Below are 22,889 nucleotides of genomic sequence, written 5' to 3'. Positions count from 1 at the left end.
AGAAGAGAGAAATAAAGAGCCATGGACTTCTTAGAAGAGAAATAGAAAAGCTATAAAAACATTCATTCTAATAAGTTTAATTACTTATCTGTGCAACTCATTGAGTTCTCATCATTGGACTAAATTAAAGTCACTGGATAGAAATAATTTTTCATATTGAGTTTTCATCCAGCACCACGTGGTAGGAAGACAAGAGACTCACAGACACAAAGTAAAAATTATCTGTAAACACTACCTTCAGCTTAGTCAGTTAAACTCTGGATGTATCAGTCTCTTATTTCATGCAGGAAAAAAAATAGTTTATCCTGTTAGAATGTTCAGCTTCACTTCTTTTCAAATACACTTTAAAGAACAAATATTTTTCTAGGAAAAGGTGGGTATGTTAAAATAAGTATTCTTTTCTTAGAACAGTTTTTAGTAATAATTTCTTCTTTGTTTAGATCAAATGTCTTAACAGCAACATCTGGTCCACTTTCTCCTTCATCTCATCTATCATTCCATAACACTACCACTAGACAAGGAACAGCTGTACACATTTCCAATGTAACTATGCATTTTATATATTATTACTCCTCTCTTCAGATTTATTGCTATTATAAAGACACTAAGTTAAATTCTTCTAAAGCAGAAAGAACATGAGTTGTGACAGAATCAAGACATTAGATTTTTTTTTTACTTTGCTTACAAAACTTAAGCAACAGAGCAGAAGTTTTCCTGCTTCAGTTTTACACTACTTATCTCCCTTCTCAAATTCTGCTCTGGGAACCACAGCACCCTGCCTTTAGTCAGTTGAGTATCAACTTTTTCCAAATAAAATTATCAAGGCACTCAAACACTTTTGCAGGTGAATTGCAAAGAGGAAAATAAAACAAAAATCACATGCATGTTCTAGGTGTCCCTCTTACAAGGCTGCAAGGTAGAAATGAGCTCAGGAAAACCAAACCCCAAGAGCTTTCACTTCTCAAGAAGCAGCCCCCAGAGGTCTGAAGGTCTTGGCTCTGACACGTACATGGCACACACCACAGCAGGAAATGGGAAAGCACCAGAGGACCTGATGGAGGAAAGGAGAGAAGGCTAAGGAAGGCCACAAGACTGTTTTGGTGACCACTTGTAAGAAGTGTTTAGATTTGAGGGTAAAAGAAAAGAGAAGAAACTTCTGTCACCAGCGTGTCATGTTTGAACAAGACAAGCAGCACACGCAGCTGTGGGAGGTTTGAGCCAACTCTGTTTGTCCATTATGGGAAGCAGCCTTTCCATCAGCCTCATGAACGACAACTGCAGTGCTGAAAGAGTCTGTGAAGTGCCAGGAGAGAGGAAGGAGCTCAATAAACATCAGTAACCCGTGTGTCTGTAGCTGCACAGCTCCCCGTTTGACTCATTCACGAGGTATTGGAACAAGGCAGATGGTTTGTGAGCTGTAGAGCTGATGAATCACTGCACCTCTTTCCTCTCCCCCCAACAGCTTCTCTGTGCATCTTCATGTTCCCCAGTGAGAGCACAGACTGGAGGATAACACTACAAGCAGAGCAGCACAGTGTCTCAGCCCACAGCATGGCTGTACTGTGGCACACAGGCACTGCTGCTCTCCCCTGTCCCATTTCCCTATCCACTCACCTACACACTGGTGAACTCAACAGCTACTGCTCCAAGTGTCTTGACTGACACTGCTTACACAGTCTGAACCTCTGCACTACTGGGAAAAGCTTAAGTACAAAGCAATTTTGCCTTTTAAAACATTAAGTCCGGCTTATAAACTGTATCAACCAAAAGTATTCATTTCCTGAATGGAAACTCTTGAGCTACACTACCAGATGCTACTGAAGGAAGAAGCCCAAAAGCTGGGTTTGGGGCACAAACATGTGCCTTGAAGCCCACACACTGAATACTTGCACAGTGATGAAATGGAACATTTCACCTCAACACTTCCATAAGCAGGAATTTAGACACACCTCTTTCAAAACAAGACCACTCCTGCAAACTGCCACACGACTTTTCACAGGACCTGAACACCCAGTGACCTCCAAACTCAGCCAGGGGATACCAAACAAATCTGACATCCAACGAACTTCAGGGCAACTCCAATTTTCAGCACATGAAGTTATGCTGTTGGCCTAACACACAGTTTAGTGATCCCTCTATCAGGAGACTCCTGTGATACAGATGAACCCAAATATTGCTAGGAAAAGACATCTTTCTCAAACCGGACTCAGTTTTTTCATTACTATAGCCAGACTCCAATCTCCTAGCCAAGACAGAGACATAAAGCAGCACATGGGAAAGTTGGCTGCTGCTGGTTAAGAGGAGTGAGATGCCTGGGAGAATTGCAAAGGCAGTGCTTTGTATCAGTCTGATTTCCTCAGCTTCTGGTGATGAGCAGATTTGGTTCAGCTGAGGGCACTGCAAGTGTCTTGATGTACATAATTTTCATTCACTCTCATCTTATCATATTTCATATCACCTTTTGTTGTGCTCTATTTGCTTTAAGGAAAGGCTGTTTTAGAAGAGGCCTCGTATCAGACCGTGAAAACATAAGTTCCACATTTAGAGGCTTTTCTTCTTCAAAAGCAGTGACATGATTTCCACCCACCATGTAAAACAAGTGTCTTTTTTAGGTCCTTTCCCCTCATGTAGGAGTCTGCCTTAGATAGTTAATGACCCATGGTGATCAGAGGATCCCACTGGTCCAGTATTTGGAGGCTTTACAGCTGTTAAGATTCCTATCCTCACAGCAGGCTTGTGAGTTCAGGCACTGCTATTATTCCCATTGCTCAAATGGGCAATTAAGGCATGAAGAGAGCATGGCAGAGGCTTTGCTATATGGGCAAGTCTATTTACAGCTTGCTGCCACCAAAACTGGAAATCAGAGTGCAAAAATCATGCCTTACCCAAGGTCTTCAGCAGGGATGGAAACTGCACCGAGGCTTTTGGTTACTGATCCAATCTCCAGTCAATTCAGGTTACCCTCCCAGCTCACAAGTGGAAAATATTTAAGAGCCCCTGTGAAAGCAGCTGGTACTCATAGATTAGGTCCCAGCAAAAAAGCATCAAAGTCACAAAACCACCACAACTTTCACCAGGAGGTTCATGGGAGGAAGCAAAAGTCTAAAGATAAAAGATCTGAAGTTTTCTGCCTTCTCTCAGAGATCACTCACTGGGCCAGGTGCACATATACAAGAGAGAAGCTTCTCCACTGAGCTTGCTAAACCTCCCCCTGTCCTTGCACAAAATAAAGCTGCCTTCCTCTGCACCTGCTGCAAAGCTTTTAACTAGCAAACCACACCAATTCCTCCTGGTCTTCCTTTGCTTAAATCCTACAGCTCAAGGACTCTTCCCTTTTTTTGCCAAAATTCTGGAAAAAACAAGTGTTTTAGGGAGGGTTTCTATGTGATAGAGATCTTCTCATGACAATCCCATCTCACACAAAGTTTGTGGGCACCAACAATACACAGGTTCCCTTCTCTTTCTCTGGAGGCCATGGATGAGTTGATCCACACCATTTTCAGTCAAGAGTATATTTATTTTTTGTCTGCTTGTTGGTGATACAAGCTGAACATTCCTAGCATGCATCACATTATTCCTTGGTCAGTTCCTCAGTCAGCTCTGAGGTCAAATGCTGAAAAAGTGACCATCTAAAAGATGCTTAGTTAAACTGCCTTCTGTCATTTTCATCACATGCTGTGCCTGTGCTTGTTGAAGCTGTTTTACCATATCTGCTGTACTACATCTCTTGCAGTACCCACTCAAGTTAACCCCACACCTAATTTTCCCCCTTAATACCTTCAAGTTTTATCTCAGTGCTTTGTTTTCCAAGTGTATTTAATTATTTCTCCTCTTAGTAAGCACCCAGTCCTCACACACATATAAAACACTTTGCTCTAGTGTAATCCTATAAACCCTAGTGTGACAGGGAACCTATCACACATTGCACAGAAGAGACTGAGAATACACAGCAAGTCCAGCAAGATCCTTTTGAAACACTTCCATGCTTTCCCTTCACTTCAGATTCCATAACACTGTCCTCTTAGTGGCTTTTTGGGGCATCTAATACAAGACCAAGACACCAACTCCTGTCTGCCATCAGAAACCACCTGAAGCATCACTCATGTTCCAGATGTCTTCACCTTATGAAGGGAGAAATCAAAAGCTGTTTGAAGTCATTCACCAAGTGACACTATTCTGATTTCTTCAGTCGTCCAACAACTATGCTCCCAATCAAATATTTATTTTCCTTAGGAAAATCACTGACTATAAATATAATTTTAATTAATCCCCCCAAAAGCCAAACAGAACCCCCAGAATTAGAAAGCCTTTCAAAACTGTGCTTACTGATGGGGAAAGGCCTGTCTTGGCACACAGCAGGCTGAGGTTTCAGGTGGCAATGAACAGTTTAAGTGTCCCTATAGGCACAGAAACGCCATTTTCCCCTGCAGATCACGGGACCAAAGGAGCTTCCTCTTCCTCCCTGCAGCACCCTGGCTGCTGCAGCTTGTCACAGGGCAGGGCCATGCCCTCTGTGCACAGTAACAGCTCTGCTGCAGAGCTTGGCACGGCCACAAAGGACCTTTGTCCGTGCCAGAAGTTGAGCACACAATGCAATCCTTCCCCCTTGTCACACAGAGCTGGGTTTCCCTGGCTGGGCTAGGAACACTCCCCCAGTGACTGCAGCCCACAAACACCAACACTGTGTCCCTGCCCAGCATGAGACCCTCCTTCCCACACCGAGTGCTGCTGCAGACCAGAGCTGCTTTGGGAGCCTTTGATTCTGGTGACCTCTACCCAGACTCGTGCACAGATGGGTCTGAGTGAGTGCCAGAGCTCTGCCCTCACTCTCTGCACAACTTCTTCCACCTACATACTACCAGACCACCTCAATATAAGGGTCTCCAATTTCAGGTATATTCTTGTCTTCAAGAGGCCAGAAACTTGGCAGACTGATCAGGTCTCATTTAACAATACGTGATTCCTTTGTGCAGCATTTCTCTGTTTCTGTTTGATCTGCCAGCCTGTGTGTGCAAGTATATATAACTTTTTTTCAATAACTTTTTTTCAATTCTGAATCCAGCCTGTCCCACATTTCCCTCAACTGACCCTTGAAATGAGAGTCCCTAGACCAGGACAGGAGCTGCCAGGTGGAGCTCTGGGGAAGGATTCCAGCATGAGATGTAGGGGACAGAGGATGAGCACACCCCAACACTATGCTGCTGGAAAAAGTGGGATTTAGCAGGATGCAAATGTCTCTGCATTTTTATTTCACTCCAGAAATACAAAAAGAGGAAATGATTACTGAATCATTTGCAAACTATTTAATATCCCAATTCAAAAGAACCAGGGATTCTTCTGGAAATATACAGTGAAAGAGAGTGAAAATGATCTTTGGAAACAAGATCTGATATGCATTAAAAAGTAGTAAGAATTGACACAGTTGTAAATACAATGAGATTAGCACAATCCATGCCTTTGGAGACTTTTTCTACAGCACATGATACAAAGAAGAACTTTTGAAGGAATGTTTTGTTTCTTCTAGTTCCCATTCTAAACATCAAGCAATACTGATCAAACCACCTCCTACTTTCATAACTGAGCCTGATCTGGACCATCCATAGCCTGGATGCCTTGGCACCAAACAGCCCTGGAACACCCCTTACAATCCCAAACCACAAAAGGAACCACGTTTCACATGGAGAAATTAGCACTATATTGAAGAATAAAATGCCAAGGAAAACAACAACAAGTGAAGAACTGGCTAAACCTCCCATTCATTTATTTCTAACCAGTGGAAGGGCTTGCCATCAGAACACCTAAGTGTGACAAAGTACTTGGCAGCTGCCTCCTCCCACACGTTTTAATCCCAGCATAAATCACTATTCCCAGCTCTGCCTCAGAGCAGGCATCAGCCTCTCTGTCTCCCTGGTGCTCACATTTCCCCCAGGGCTACTTCAGAGCTCCTCCAGATGAAGAAACTGTAACAATGATGCTTGAGCAATACTTGAGAAACACAGAAAGGGAGAACTGCTCCATAAAACAGTTTCTCACTGAAGGGTACTTGTTTAAATATTTTTTTTCCTAAGGATTTTTTCAAACTTGGGTTCTGCTCTTGTTTCTGGGATGGCAGGACCAGGCTTGCAGCAGTGTGCTCAGGGCTTATCTTATGCTCACCCTCACCATCTCTAGCAAACCTTCCTCCTTCCTGTTCTCTCCTTAGAGCTGCAAAACAGGCTCCAACCATTCAATCATCAAAATCCAATTCTATACTTATATATAAGTATATAATATTATATATACTAATACTCAGTATTTGTTTGCCAAAACACACATGCGCTCCTTCCAAGGGAAGGAACAACAACAACAAAAAAATCCTTAATGATATAATTTCAAGAGACACTGATTCTGTGACCAGCTTGTGTTAATTTAGATGGTCACCTGGTTTTATAAAGCTTGTGAAAATTCTTCTCTTGAAAAGAAACAGCCACCAAACACTCTGCTATGAACTCTGTGCAACGTGGCAGTTCTTTCCATGGCAACCCACCAGCCCAAGCCTGCTTCTCTGCAGAGAGTCACTGCACAGAAAAGAGGGTATGGAAAGACTGTCACTGCCATCCTGGCAGTCCTGGGAGCCAAATCCCTGGGGAAGGGCAGCACTTCCACAGCCTCCCTGCTGAAACCTGCCTCAGCTCCAGCTGTGAACCAGTGCTCCATCACTTCCAGGTTGGCTTTGTAAAGCCCAATCCAGGCACTTTGGTTGCTAAACAGCATGAAGTATTACCTTTGTAGTCCCCACATCATTCTCCACACAGAAGGAGTGGAATTGAGGCAAGCAGGCCATGCTCTCAGAGAATCTCTACATGCCCTCAGTGAGCATCCTGCTGTTGCATCTCCTCCTGCAGGACAGACAGACAGACAGACCTGCCACTGCCATGGCCAGTGTGCAGGGCAGGGCACCCATGAGCTCCCTGACCTGCTGGGACCAACTGGACAGCAGCAAGGCTCTCCAGCTTGACTCTGCAATGACACATTTTCCTTCTAAACATACCCCTGCCCATGCTCTTTGATGAATACTTTATAATTCAGCATCCCCATACACATGGGAGCCAAGATTTTGTCTTTGGCTAGTCCATGCTAGCCATGGAGCCAAACCTCTCGTGTAAGTACAAGCAATCCAAAACTGCCCCACAAGCCAGCTCCCCTGCACCCCATCTCAGCAGCACTCCCTCCCTGTCTCTCACCTGCAAGGATGCCCTAAGCACATAGTCCTGGGCTATTTCTCCTGAAGCTTAATGTGAAAATTTAATTACACAGCAGTTTCTGAAGCTTAGGAAAAACCACATTCCACAGCAAGAGCTGACACTATTATTTGAAGCCACCCGACCCAAAATCCAAATAAGAAGCAGGGAAAGGGACAAACAATAGTGCCATCAGTGAGGCTGGAGATGGCAGAGACTTGAAACCAGATCTCAGAGGAGCATTCATCAGCCATGACCTCTCATATCTAGCCTGGGTTTCAGACCTCTTTCCCAACAAAAGCATTGGCAAAACAGACACTTATGTGGAGAGCTTCATTTCCAGCAGATCAGCTGCATTCTGGCAGGGAAACACTCACCCATGAACATTTCCTGAAGCAAATTCTACCTCAAGACTTTTGTGATATTCAGATAACTAGGTCAAGACTTACTGCATGCTTCTCACCTAAAAAAGGAGTCCAAGGGAAAAAAAAAAATATACTTTTGTCTTTTCCCACCAAAGTTCCTTCTCTCTTCACAATTTCTTTGCCTTATGGAAGTGATCTGCTTTTCCTCTTTTTATCTTTTATCTACCCTCACCAAAACACTCACAGAGTGAAGGAAGCTTAGGCAGAAGAAAGAAGACAAAGTGTTCACACAGTTCCTGGCTTGTGTGGTCTCCAGAGAGGCTGTCCCTGCAGAGCAGGGCTGCTCTGGGCTTGGAGGGAATGGGGCTGTACCTGACCCAGTTCATTCTGATTCCATGGAATGTCCTGTGGACTCACAACAATAAATTAAAGGGTAAAAATCAGAGGGGAGAGAAAGGGAAAAGAAATCCTTAAAATCCCATCCTGCCCATGGGCCTCTGCTGCCTTTTTGAAAGCAAGATAATTTCTAAAGCAAAGTTTTCATGTGCAGTGCTGCAAGAGGAGGAAAGAGAGCCAGGAATCAGGAAAAGACTGCAGAGCCTGCAATGGAAACTCTTCACTCGGTCACTGAGCAGTCCCCTTGTAACTCTTACTTTAATAAAGTGAATATGATGAAACACAGCCCATTGCACACAACACTGCTGAGAAACTGGATCTGGCTGCTGAAATCAGCTCTCAAACCCCTCCTCTCCAAATACTGGCAGCTCACATCACTTAATTGCATCCAAACCACCAGACAAGAAGAGACAGGAGAAACGAGACAGGATGGGTCACCCCACACTTGATCCATCTTCAGAGCAGGGCCAGTGTATAAATCTGTATTGGTCTCTTTTGTCACCTGCCAAGGTTCAGATGTGGCATCTCTGGCTGCTCCCTAATGATGAAAGGTGACACTAACTAAAAGACTTCAAGGGCAATGTCCATGGAACTTGGCCTTAGCTGTTGCATGAGCAAGTGACAAAACAGTCTTAATATTAGGTATAAGAAAGTAAGTTTTAAAAGGGCCTGTTTTTTTCTCATAATTTGCTTCTAATTCTAGATCTTATTATTGTAAAACTGAATTCAAACAAGAATAGATTTTCCTCCTTTTGTGGAATAAATCAGCCCAGCTGCTGAGGTCAGTGTTTTCAGACCAACACATGAAAGCAGATGTGTCTAGGGAAATTCAGAGCTGGCTGATTCATCCTTTAGAAAGGATGAAGAACAACCATCCTGGCACATCAGGTTTGTTCCTTTGAAGGAGAAACAATTTAGTGTTGGTATCAAGATGGCAGGAACTGGGGGGGGGGGGGGGGGGGGGGGGGGGAAGAAAAAAAAAGCCAAAAGCAACCCTGTCCAGACTGCCCTGAAATATTTTTTCAGGCTTTAGATGCTGAACAATAAAGCTTAAATGGTCCATCAAGTTTGCACTAAACAGAAGTGAGGTGAAAAGAATCCTTCCCTGTTCAGTTCCTGCAGGATGGCTGAGCATTGCTGCTCTCATGTCCCCTGCACACACAGACCAGGGCAGCAAAGGAACAGAACCACAAATTACATGACCCACTGAAAAGTTTCCTCATGCTTCAGAGGAAACAAAGCACAGCCTGAAACTTGTGAAAACAAAACTGCACAGCAAAACTTCACCAAAAGCACAGTATGAGAGAAAGAGTAAAGAAAACAAGTGCACTCAGATTTCATTCAGATTAGAAATAGAAATCAAGAGGCTGTTAGTGGAGGAAAAAAGAAAAAAAGAAAAAAAAAAAAAGTATTTTCCCCTTGGACAGGCCCATTTCAAGATGCAGGTACACATACACACAATCTGTACCAAGCTACATAAAACCAGCACATGCCATCACTGTTTCCTAAGAGTGTAAATAGCATCAGGAAAGAAACACCTTTCAACCTGGCTCTCTGCTTGCTTTCAGTCCCAAGTGACTCATAACAAGGGCTGTCTGAAGATGCTCAGTAGCAGGTCAATCTTTCCCAGCAGGCAGAGGAGCTATAAATCAATCACTTTAAAAGAAAAAGAAAAAAAATAAGGAAAAAAAAAACAACTAGAAAACCCCTGAGGCTTGCTGGGAAAAAGTAAAATTGGGGGGAAAAGAGAGGTAAGATGAAAAGAACCTATAATCTCTTTAATGCAGCACTGAACTTCTTCTGAAGAGAAAGCAGAGAAATGATAAGAAAAGGAAAGAATAAAGCAGCCCATTGACACTAGGTAGAGATATTTTTTTAATGGGCATTAGGTCAGCAGGGCATTTTCCATCTGCCCTGCTTAAACCAGAGCTCTGATGATGTTACATGTGTGATTTTAATACAGCATTTATCCTGGTGGGACTGTAAGTTTGTTTTGTGTGTGCACATGGATATTTTATTGGGTTTTCCCAAGGGGAAGGGCAATTTGTAGGCAGATGATGAAAAGAGCAGGTGTTGGGATGCACCTCTACTCATTCTGGGGTTGCTTAGAAGAGAAAGAAATCATCAGCAACAAAGGGCTACAAGGGCTTGGACATGAAGGGAAGAGGAGAATGGAGAAGAAACAACTTAAACTCAGAAGGACTTCAGGACACTGAGTTTCTCTCAAATGGGCAGCAGGGCAGCCTTGCTGCTGTTGGATCCCACTGGGCAGGGGCAGCTCACCTTTAGCAGCAGAGCCCTTGGTCAGGGACTCCAGGCTTTCCTCTGCCATGCCAAAGGAACAGGAACTGCAATGATCCTCACTCCTGCCCAGTTTTTAGCCCAACCTCCAGGCCTGCCCATCTCCACTCAGAATCTTGGTCAAGGCAGCACTGATAAAACACATTTTTTCCCCTGTATTTTTGTTAGGCATTTGATGATTCACATAAAGACATCACAGTCTTCCTCTTTCAAAAAGTCTACATAAAAAGAAAATATCATAATTCCACATTCTGCTTTTCTTTCAAATTCCACAGTGCTTTTCCAGTCTAATTCAATGGGGACTGTGCAAACTAACTGGAGCCTGCAAGAGTTCCCAGTTAGCTGCTTGACTACCACAGTGGAAATTAAAGAAGATTAGTTAGAAGCTGAAGTCAATGCTTAAAACACAGATTAGAAACAGATAGTTTAGAAGTTAACTCAAAACCAAACCCTACAACTGCAGTAATCTCTTAAGTATAATTACCACAGTTTTAGGATAGGCTGCCATAATTAGATGATGCATTCTCTAAAGGTGTAAAGGATCCCTGGAGAACACCAACATCAGTGCCAGCACCAGTCCCTACACACTTAACTACATGCAATGCCTTCTAGTTGCACATATTCTAAATAAACCCAAAACAAGCCCAGACTCTTTTTCTGCCCATTGATATGCAGCAGTGGTATTACCCAAAATGGTCACTATTTCAGGAAACCTGAAGACTTGAAAAACCTCTGGCAGACCTGAAGAACAAAGCAGGAAACATCCATATCTCCATGGGGAAACCTCCATCACATGCAGTACAAGTGTGGGCTACAATGGAGGGGCAGGGATTCACTTTGTCCTTGGGATGTAAAGCTAGGGTAGGAAAAAGAGACCCAACAAGAAGCTTAATCCTCATGAGCTGCTGTGAGAACCACCAAGGAGTTAACAATTCCCAGTGGATTTTTCTTTGCTAGGGGCAAGATAGAAATGGACTTAGATTTTCAAATTTAATTTTACAATCCTTGAGGATTATATTCCAGGAAATTACTCTTATGTGAATATGGTTACTGCATGACATTTTGGTCACATCAACTCAGACTCTTTTTGGCACATCTGCCAGATGTGATTCCCCATGTATTTAATGACCTGCAACACTGGTTCAACTATAATTTACTAAAAATATAATTTACTACAACAAGTTAAGAAAACGTTTTTCTTAAGGCATTTTGTGAAGGCATTTCTGAGTTAAGATCTCCCATGTAGATTTCTGGAACTTTGAACAAGAACACCCCCTATCCCCCACAACAGATAAAACTGCTTTACATAAATTAGAGAGAGACAAGATACAGTCTGACTGCACTAGATCATTCCAGTCCTAATACTTCTCCAGAATTTTTGAGTTATTCATACAAAATCATTTCTCTGAGTGATTCCTAGGCAGGATTTCTCTGGCAAGAAGGTTTACCCAGATTAACCGTTTTTCTCCAATCACAATGCCACTGTTACAAACCCAAACAAGCCCCATTCCTTGTCCCAAGGAGTTTACACACTATGTCCCTGCTAACATAGGAATCAGGAGGACTAGCAGGTGTCAATTGCTTTGAAGGTTAAAAAAGAAAAGCAAAAAAAAAAAAGTGTAAAATATTGCTGTCTTCACAAGTCAATATACTTCAAAACACTCTGCTAACACTATAGTAAAAATAGCAATTTTGAACAACAAGCTAAATGTTCTACAATTGGTGACTCAGGAGCAAGCAGGAACACCAAGCATTACTGACAATAGCCCCATGCAGGCAAGTTTGTTTTAGGGTTAAACCAAACAAATTTCAACTCATGCAGCCAGACAGATTTTGCTGAAACCATTCAAGCAATGAGCTGGCTGTTCTTGTTCTCTGCAGAGGGCAAAGAGCAGGTGGTGTCCAGCAGGATGACACCAACCCTTGCAAAGGGAGGACCCTCCTGGACTGCCAACAAAACACAGCTTGCTTTGGGTCAAGAGCTGCTGTGTTGAAGGTGCACAGAGCAATGTGGCACCCAGCCTCTGATGAGGAGGGTCTTGGAGAAGGGGATAAGGAACAGCAGAGGAACACCAGGGAAGGATGCAGAGACTGGCAGCCATGCTGTCAGTCACCTTTTTGATTAAGTGAAAAAAACCAAACCAAAACAAAACAATAAGCCACAAAGAACCAACTCACCAAATTCACTCACAGGAATACAAAGCCCTCCCAGCTCCAGCTTCCAATTGCCTGGAATAAAATCTGGCCTTTGTAAAGCAGACAATCTAATTTTCCTTTGTGTTCTGTACTCAAATCTCCAGCATTAACTGGGGCTGTGCTGCCATCCCAGCTGAGGCTCCCAGCAGCAGGAAGAGCCAGGGAAAGCCCCAGGACACACAGTGAGATCTTCACAGAATGCCCTGGCCAGCAGACAGGACAGCTGGCTCCCTGGCTCAAGCAGATTTGGGAGTCTCTAAAAAGGAAAGTGCAGCTAGTGACATGAACTCTTTGAACATCTCTGTTTCCTGTGAGGTAGCTCAGGGCTGTCCTGCCTCTCAGAGCTCTCAGGGCTGAGTGTTTGAGGCAGAGCAGAGGCACAGAGAGATGTCAAGCTTAATCCTGCTGAGTCCTCTGGAAAGCAAACCACAGCCACCAAGGAGGCTGCACTGAAGAGGAGAGAGTGGCTTCTCCAGAAAGAGACCTGGTGCTGCATGCTTGTGCAGATGACACAAAACATGGGCACACTCAGTGCACAGCCCAGGAACCCCCACCTGAGTGCACACTACACTGGGACCAGATGAGGCCACAAACATCCACTGCATGGGGCAAGAGCTGATGCACTGAAATCTCATTTCTTGCAAAATTCCAGCATTTTAAAGCAGTACAAAAGCAGCATGTATTAAAGGAGACATTGAGTCAGCAGCCAGTTTGTCTAACATCACCTCAGTGTGAGAATGGGTCTTGGAAGAAACAACTTCTGGAAAACTGCAGTGCTGTGCTGTCGATGCTGCACATTGCCCAGAGCTCATTACAATGATCTTACCACCACTAAATTTACTGATGTGTTTCAGCAGCCAGGGAAGAGGACAACAGCTGAGCCTGGTGCTCCACTCCCCTGACATATCCCAGAGCTCAGTACACAGACTGGGGAGAAGCCACAGGTAACAGGGATCCATCCGTGACTGGCCTCAGACACCTGATGGGCACAGCTGTGTTTGCTACAGGACAAGTGATGTGTTGCAGGAGCCAGGTGTCAGAAGCAGGGACTGATTTGCAAGGGTAATTTACCAGCTATACCTACCAGCTGCTTTGTTGCAGATTGTTTTTTAAACTATTTGCTAAGTGGGATGCCCCAGTCACTGGCAGTGGCACAATAACCCTCCTTTCACAGACCCAGCACCTTTGGGCAAGGAGAGCATGGATGCACAAGGGGGAGGTGCTAGACAGGTGTGAAACCAAGCCTCCCTGAACCTGAAGCAATCTAAGATACTGGAATGATCACATGGTTCTCCTAACCCTGGCATGCTGCTGAGAGATGCAGCCTTGAAACTCTCTGCCCTTATAAATGACATTTTTTAATGTTTATTACTTTTGAAACTAGCTTATGAAACCTTCAAAATATCTTGTACTTGTTTTGCTGTTTAAATGCTCTCTGGGGTCACTTACTCCTCTACCAAGAGCAGCTAAATCACCGTTTCCTTCCCCTCTGCCACCACTGCAGCTGTTTGGAGGTCACCATCTCTCTTCTCTCCATTCATCCTGTCCCCAAGTGCACAGCTTTGTGTGTACCAGATATATCACAACTGCAGAGTGCTGCTGGGGCCATCTCAGGGGCTGAGCACAGGGTTTTTTGGTTTTTTCCTGGTTGGCTTCAGGCCTAAAGGACACACTGAAGCTGTTCTCTGCTGGTGAAGGAGATGAGCACCACCATCCCCTGGTGCTTGCCAGTGCCACCACCAGGGTGACATATCACATCACATGCCAGGGGATGCAAACTTGACCCCCAGCCTACCCTGTCTCCTTCCTGTGCTTGAAACAACTCTTTGGAATCCCCAAAGGTGATGAAAGTCATGGCAGGCTCTGGAAGCTTGACACTGCTTTTAGCACACAAGGTGTACCTCTGATTTCACTGCCACCTCTGGCAGTCAGGGGTGTGCAACAGTGATGTATGCATCAGGACTTTGCCCAAATGACACAATTACTCAGCCAGACTCAGAAGGAAAGAGATGCTCAGAGATCTTCATGATATACACAAAATGCACCCCTCAGACTTTCACAGACAGCAAAGGAAAAGTGCTTTTGGATCTTCTCTTACAAAAAAAGTAGCAGAATTTCTACAGAAACAGATCAAAACTTACTGCTGCCACAGACAGCCCTACATGTTACACTACCACTGCAGAAATTTCTTTCCTTTTGATAACATGCACCAAAAGAAACATATTCATAAAGAAGCAATGCTTATTAGTAAGGGTGTGCTCCCTTCCACCCCAGAGGCACATAAGGGCTGCTTCTCACCTACTCACAAGTGCTTTCCCCCTTGGGAGTATTTTTAGAGGGCTGATCCTGGCTCATTGAAGTCCTCTGAAATGTTGCTGCTCACTCCAGCATAGCAAGATCAAAGAAGAAAGCTGCTTCTTCTCTGCACTCCTCCAGTATCAGAGGGATGGCCTGTCCACACCCACTCAGGGGGCTCCTTTCCTGAAGCTAAAGCCACTGGAGATGTTGAGGAATACATTCAGTGGAGCTGCAGAGCTGAGCAGGGTGGAGGCAGCCCCAGGCAAGAGCTGGCAGGGACCCTCTGCACAACAAAGGGCACAGGACCCCTGTGCAGCCAGGGGACCCAACACTCACACAGCAGGAGCCAAAAACTCAGCAGGAAGAGCCCAGACCTTCATGCACATAGACTGTGGGGATGGAAAAGCCCAAGGATTCCTTTCTTTGAAATCCCACCTCCAGAAGCACCAGTTCAAGCTGTTATTGCACTGGGATTATTTTAAGAATCCAGACATCTGAGACTCTGCTGTGGGAAAGCCTGGGTTGAGCTGGTCTGACTGAGTGAGGGGGGCAAGCAGGGCACCCCTCAGCCCATGGTGAAAGGGCTTTGGTCCCAGCTCAGGTGCTGTGGGTGCAACTTGTAAAGACAATCCTGGATGGTCAGACAGGAAAATTTCCTGAACAGAAGAGGAAGGTCACATCAATATGGGAATCCACTGAATGCTTGATAGAAGAGATAAAAAAACAAACCCTAGCTCCTCTTTGCATTCACATGGTATATAATAGCTAATATATACTCACTAGATACAATTACATATATAACGTAACATAAAACACATTTTAATCCAATATTAATAACAAAGACAATAAATGCAAGGTCATTCCCTGTCCTACTAGAGCTCGAGTCTCCTCCTGAGCACTGCACCCCCTTGTCTCCCTTCCCACACACTCTCAGCAGCATCTGAAATGCAGCTGCCCCAAGCCCTGCAGGGTTTGATTCATCTGTTGCAAGCTTGGCTGGATTTCAGAGCATGGCAAGCACAGCAATAGTCTGGTTTGAGGCACGCAAGCAGAAGAGTGTACTTGGAGACCTGCAGACAGGAAACGTGCCAGATTGTTTGTACCTGAGTCATAACTAATGTTGACAATGAAAACTGAGTCAGCAGAGACCACCACTGTGCTCAGTGCCTGTGGGATGCTCTACCCCAATGCCACTGACAGGGAGATTGGGACCAAGCACAAATTACCCCCACAAATACCACAGTTGTGTGGTGTGAAACTGCTGGTGATGCAAAGCAACACCCCTCTGCATTGTCAGGAGCACATTCCCCAATACACAAACAGACTCACAGGTCCAAGTGCTCCTGATTTCCAGCAGACAACTCCATGAGCAAGCAGCCACTGTGAAAACACTACCAAAAACTACTGATGGTAGCAAAAAAAAAAAAAAAAAAAAAGGGAAAGGTCTGGGGACAGGTGGAGATGGAAAGCTTCAGAGAAGTTCGTTGCAAATTTTGTCACTTGCAATCTCTCTCTCTTCTTTCAATTCACTGAACTCAATTCTATCCCTTGATGTTCTTGCTTATCAGGGAGATGTGGAAGTAGCAGCATACCTTTTAAATCCACTGGGACCAGTGGAGAGGAAAGCTAGCAAAGCCTGGTTTAGCTTTAAATGGAGGGAATAAGGGTTTAAGTGAGGGGAGAAGAACCATGCTTGGTTACATGGGGATTTGTGACAGATTGCAGACTTGCAATGCAAATCTGTGATCCCAAATCCCATTAAAAAAAAAGCTCAAAACAAAACCCCACAAGCCTTGGGCTTCATTTTGGGGGAGTCCTTATTACTGCAGTATCTCTGAGCACTCACTTGGGCAAGATGTGCCCTTTGCTCCCACACAGGGCTTTCTGCCAGCTTGGATCCACCCTTACCCTCAGGGTGGGAAAGTCAGACCTGCCTGAGTGCATGTCATACCACATTCAAGTCCCAAATCACTGTAAATTGAAAATCTGTATAGCACATTACACCCATACAGGGAGGCTGACTAGTTGATGCTGAGCTGAGGACCTGACAGGTAAAGTCTCACAGCAGTCTGTGTTCACTGTGAAGCATTTATTTCCCCTTATAAATCACATTTCAGCTTTTCCAATACAACTCCCATGCACATCTACCCAAATAGAAACACAGGCTCCCATCTTCTACCTTTTCCCCATCCTGATGATCCCAATTTTCCTCTTTGGAACAGCTTTCCAGACCTGCCACCCATCCCAGCACCACTATGCATCACGGACTCCCCCAAATCACTCAGCACCAGCTCTGCTCCACCACAGAGACTGCTGGCACATCCATCCCTCCCCAGCAGCCCACTGCTCACCTCTGCACCACCTCTGCTCAGGGACAGGGACAGCAGAGCTGTCCTGGCCTTCCCCACACCCCATCTGCTCTACTGTCAGTATTTTTGCAATCAGCCACATCTCTCACCCCTAACCTGGGGGCATTTCTCTTAGCATGTAGCCCAAGCAGGATTGCTATTCTGCAGCACTTTTCTGTGTATAACTGGGCCATATGATTAAAATTTCAGGTAGAAATGTTATTTCTGTACCTTCTTGCAACAATTCCCATTTCAAATACTTTACCCATTGCCTTTTGATATTCAAAGGCATCACTGGTCAGACCTCTACCCTTGCCAGTCACCATCAACCAAACGCTTCCCACCTCCTCCCAAGGAACAGTTCCACCAGTTCTCTTTGGTCAGGGAATTTGGCTCAAACCTCTCAGCCCCCCTTGTCCCTCTGAGGTAGCCTGATCACATCTGCTAACATAGCAGCACTCACCTCCTCCACTCCACTGCTAATGCCAGCTTCATCCATCTGCTTGTCAGCATCCCCCTACACAGCCACTGCCTGTCCCACCCTCACTGCCCCTCCAGCCTGGCAGCACCTCCCACCATCCACTGCAGTCTGTCCTGGCTGCTGCCCTGCCAGCCCATGGGGACCCACGTTTGCTATGAAAACACTACAGTGTTGTTTTTGCAGTGTATCAGCTCCTTGGTGGTAGAAAATAAAAAGTATTCCTTCCCACACCTCTCAGGAAGCAGCAGCTGAAACAGGTGTGAGCATGTGCTGCTCTGTGGCTGTCACTGTCCACCCAGAGACCCTGCTTCCATCACAGCTCCCACCATATCCTGGGATCACCTCTGGATTTCATGAGGCTGCCATCAGTTAGCAGAGGGGTTAACAAGACATCAAAGAACTTAGCAAGATGTATGGGATGCAACTCAGAATGATTTTTTTAAAGAACTGCCTAACACACCCATACTACTTGCTGTATTACTGCTGCAATATTATCATCACCCTAATTTTGGCCATGACAACACACCTTCAGTGTAAATAGGAAGAAAAGCCTTAACTCTCTTCCTGGCTTGCTAGAATGGTTTAGACAAATCTTTAGCACCTTAGTTTACATGCCTGTAGACTGGTTTTGCATATCCTTCTGAGCTGTTAAATCCCAGATGCCCAGCTGTGAGCAATGTGTAGCAGAGATTAACTGTGCTGCTTTGAAGGGCCACCTGACACTGAGTGACCAGAGCAGTGTGACAAGCAAGGACATCCTGCAGCCTGGAACACTGTTATGGACCACCTACACAAATTGTGCAAGTCATCTTTGGTCAGGTTGGCATGCCTCTTGTCTGCCTTTTCCCCACCTAGTTTACAGCTCAGAGCTGAATTGGGAGAGAGAGAATTCTGAGGGCTGTGACCTGCCTCAAACATCTGTCCTAAAGCAGGGTGAAACATCTCTGGAAATGGTGCAGTCTTTCAACTGATGCTGAAGTGGTTAGACATCTACTGTAGAAATTACAGCTTAATTTAGAGGCAGCTGGGGTGAAACATCTTAATCCATCTCTCCAGGTTTATTTTCACTCATTTATAAAATGGGATCACAGCACCATCCCAGACTCTCAGAGTGAGAGGCTGAGCTCATGAATCCCTGGGTCTTGGCCAGCCACCACACTGATACATGGAGGTACATATACCTCAGAACCCTCTGCATAAGTCAAAAACCTCAACACCCTTCCTCTCCCCTCAGGAAATAAAAGTGTTACCTTCCAAACAAGGTTTCACTACAATATTAAGGAATGTGATGTGAACAGAGGCAAAGTGTGCAATAGTGAAGTTAATCACAGGAAATAGGGAAGGAAATCCCATGAGAGCGACACATTTATTTCATTATTATATCACAGACAACATTAAGCATCCACTGAGTCCCTCAAGGCAGAATTCTTGCATAAAAAGCATCCCCATTTACCAAGCATGATAGAACCTGCAACTGTTCTATAAATAAAGGTTATTTACAAAGAGCTGTTAAATATTTATTTTTCTCTGGAGACTGAGTTCTCTGTTCATTTGTCTCTGTTGCAGAATCATTTGGTATCAGGGAGCAGAGGAGCTCACCTAAAAAAAGACTAGGAATCTGTCCAGAGCCTGATCTGGACACAGCACCAGCCTCCTCCACAAGCTGGCAAGGAAAAGCATCAACCTGACACAGGGAACACGAAGCAAACAAAACCAGAATGATCTCACTCAGGAGGCAGAGGTAGAAGAAGGAGCACCAGTGATACAGCAGCAATTAATAAATGCTATCACACTGCTTCATCCTTACAGGGCTGCCTTGGCACTGTACATTGAAAGAAGTGACAACCTTCAATTGTGAAGAGTAGCTGCAGATTTGCATTACATTTGCTTTGTGTCTTAGGAACAAGAATACATTTCTCACAACCAATAAATTAGTGATTTTTTTTACTTTTTTTTTTTTTTAATTTTTGAAGCTGACAGATCAGAGTGGGGGACACATGACACAGGCTCAACCCAAAAAAAACAACTGTGGCTCTGGAATACACTTCACTGCTAACCCTTTGTAGTAGTAATTGTAATAGTTCTTACTCCAGCTTGCCAAAAGCTGAGTTTTAATTAAATATTAAAAAGCTATTTGTTAAAATAATGTTTCCATAGCAACTAGAGAAAGCTAAAATACCCTGGCACTTCTGACTCACAGCATATTAATCAACCACCAGCTATTATATAATGAGCACCTCCCTGCAAGCACCAGCAGGAGCCACGGCACCAAATGCCTGAATGCAGAGCCAGGCTCTGCTCTGTGCTTGCTGCCTGCTCCCAGCACAGGCAGCCTGGGGAGCTGCCTGGGCTCAGCACAGGCATCACATGCCCAGGTGTTTTGGGGAAGCCATGCTGGAGTCCCAGGGTCAGCCCATCCCCGTGGGGGCACTGGGCAAGGGGGCTCTGCCAATGCTCCTCACACGCCTGCAGCACTGAGGGGCTGAGGTGGCTCCTTCCCAGCAAACCCCAGCAACCTGCCTCCAGTGCTTGTCTTGCAAATGCAGTGCTCATACCACATCTATTTCTGTAATTTGTTTAATTTTTTTTTACATTATTGGAATTATTTTTTGTAGCAAGCGCCTTCCTACTATTAGGCCAACTGTGCAAAACTGAAGGAGTGATTAAACCTTGCAGGGACAAACAATCTCTGCTGCTCAACCACAAAAGTTTATTTCACAGATTCAAGAAACAAGAGAAAACAAAGAATGGCAAACAAGCCCTCCCCCATCTCATCCAATGCCCCCAAAAGATCAAAAAATCCTTCTATACTCTACCCATGCACCTCAAGAATGGCAGCCCCAGCTATCCAGCAGTTAAAGCTGCCTGGCATGTGGCTGCTGCTGGCAGCCTCTGGGAGGCTCTGCCCTGGGGACACAGCTTGTGGACTGTCTCCCATTGCCTTGTCCATGAGGAGCATCACCATATGGTCCAAAGTGATGGGAGCAATCACAGAAGGGAGTTGAGCAGGTGAGGCCAGAGCAGGATTACCTCAGGGGAAGAGTACTGGAGGGGAAAAGTGCAGCTACATTGATCAGATGGAGTTGGAAACCACCTTCCTCCTCCTCAGTCACTCAATTTTTTGCTTTCAAGCCCCCTTCCTTTCTTTTTTTTCCCAATGGAAAATAAATACCTAACCTTGCAGTTATTGACCAAAAGGAATGTGATGAATATTACAGCATCTGTATGCCAGCTTTGGTTTCCTGCTGCTTTGTTTGGGTGTCACAGACTGTGGCTATGACAACCACAAACAGTTATTGGACTGATGTCATTTGTGACATCATACTTAATGGAAAAGAAAAAAGAAGAGACAGTATCAGAAATAAGGACAGAGCAAGATCTCAAAGGACCACCACACTGGGGCTGCTGGACAGCCAGGCAGAAGCAATCCTGTCCTTACCAAAGCCCAGGCTGCACTCAACTCTTGGGAAAACTTGCCCTGGGCTGTGACATGAACTGTACATTTGTATTTACATGAACGAAATCCTCTCACCCCTTCTCATCTTGGAACTGTAATGGAGGCTTTTGGCTAAGCTTCATCTCTCCTGACTAAACTCCTGCTCTCCAACCAACTGCTCCCCCACATCTTTAGTTCAATTACAATAGTATTTCCCCCCTTTTTCAAAATAAAACAGTCTGTCCAAGATTTCCAGTCAGTTGCCTGATGGAGCACTGGGAGAATGAGCGTTGATTTTGTCAGGAGTGCCCTGTTTGGAGAGGTGGCTCTGCTGGTGACAAGTACAAGTGACAGTTTCAGAGCTGCCACACCTAGAGCCCAACCTCCTGCCCCATGTAAAAGCAAGGAGGCAGCACCACTTGCATTTTCTGTACATACCTCTGGCATCCCCAAGACACGCTGTTGTCATTTTCTCTGCAGAAAATGTTTGCAAATTCACTGCTCAAGCTCCAAGAAGCAAAAATAACCCCAAATCCATCTAAATCTCATCTGATAACAGTTCACTGCAACAAGTATATTCTTTTAAAGTTATATATCCAGAAGCCTTGACATAAGTGAAATAATTTTTCCAAGCTACTTTTGCCCAGTGACAGCTTCTCTGTCCTTCCTGCTGCCCCTCCAGACCTGCTGTGCCTTTGCAGTCCAGCACTGCAGCCTGCCCTGGGCACCCTGTGATCTGCAGCCACCTCACCAGCCTGTCCTGACAGGGCACCCTGGGCTGGGACAGCAGCACACAGCCACAGCCAGCTGAGGCTGCTCCTCCCCAAACACACAACCCCTGAAGGAGCCCCATCCCTGCATCCTCCCAGGGCTGGTGCCCCTCCAAGAGAGGGCTCTGCCTTGCAGAGATCCACACTCCAGCAGGTGAATTCTGCCTGTAGTAAAGTGGGTATTGCTTTTAAATAGCAGGACAGAGATGCTGCCTTACAAAGGGATGGTGAATTAAAGCCTAACAGGGGAAGCAACCAGCTTGCTCAGAAATGTCCCCAGGCCCACTGGAAGTAGCAGAAGTTTCCCAAACCAGCACATTCCCAGACAGCTCATAACATATGTCAGCTCTTGGTCTAGGCCCCTCTGCAAGGATTCAGAGCCACCCCAAGCCACTGTTGACACCCACACTGCCACCCCTCACAGGGCATAGGCACCCCTGGGAGCAGCCACTGGCAAGTTTCACCCCCAGCTGCTGGTGGTCAGAGAAAGGGAAATAACAAGAAAACCTCTTTTTCCTTCTCTCCATCAGCTCTCTCATAGAATAACTGAAACATTTTGCAGGGCAATACTGCAAGAGGACAGAGAGAGCAGACATAGAGAAGCCAAGTTCTTCTAGCTCTGGGTTTTCCTGAGCAAGAGGTAAGTTTCTCAGTGAGCAGTGTCCCACTGCAGCCATCTCATGCTCCTCAGTGCCTGTCATGCAGCCAGAGAAGACAGGTAAATGGGAATTTCCAGTCTCCTTTCACTGCTGAGCTGTGACTGTATCTTGCTGCAGTAATTTCAGAGCCATCTGAGACCATACACCAGTTGCCTGGGGAGCTTCCAGGGAGGCTCTTGGCTTTATCTCTTATCCTCTTAACACAGCTGTAAGATATCAGAGGCACCTGTGGATCACATGCCTGTATCAGAACTGTTGTTTTACTTTGATTTAATAACACAGACAACATCTATGTGGGACCAGCAAGTTCTCCTGTGAAAAGCAGGAGCAGGTCCCCATGTTCAAGCCCTTTGTGGAACCAACCACCACAGGGGTGCATTAGGACAAAGCTTCATTAAGTCCTGAAAAAAATGATTCCC

The 22,889-nt window shown here is 45.1% G+C and overlaps 1 protein-coding gene across 4 annotated transcripts in view; it reads right to left on the bottom strand.

Annotated features, from left to right (window-relative positions):
- The window catches only part of ZHX2 (zinc fingers and homeoboxes 2), a 72,941-nt gene that overhangs the window by 17,337 nt on the left and 32,715 nt on the right, over positions 1-22,889 (bottom strand). The window contains exon 3 of one of the 4 annotated variants that reach the window (XM_079299786.1): positions 7,598-7,683. The exons of the other annotated variants lie outside the window; for them this stretch is intronic. The gene's annotated coding sequence lies outside the window, so the exon portion shown is untranslated. The remainder of the gene's footprint in view (positions 1-7,597; positions 7,684-22,889) is intronic. 4 annotated transcript variants of the gene reach the window in all.

The sequence above is a fragment of the Erithacus rubecula genome (assembly GCF_903797595.1).
Source record: "Erithacus rubecula genome assembly, chromosome: 3".
NCBI lineage: Eukaryota > Metazoa > Chordata > Aves > Passeriformes > Muscicapidae > Erithacus > Erithacus rubecula.
Note: the sequence above shows the minus strand (reverse complement) of the source record. Positions and strands in the feature narration are given on the sequence as shown.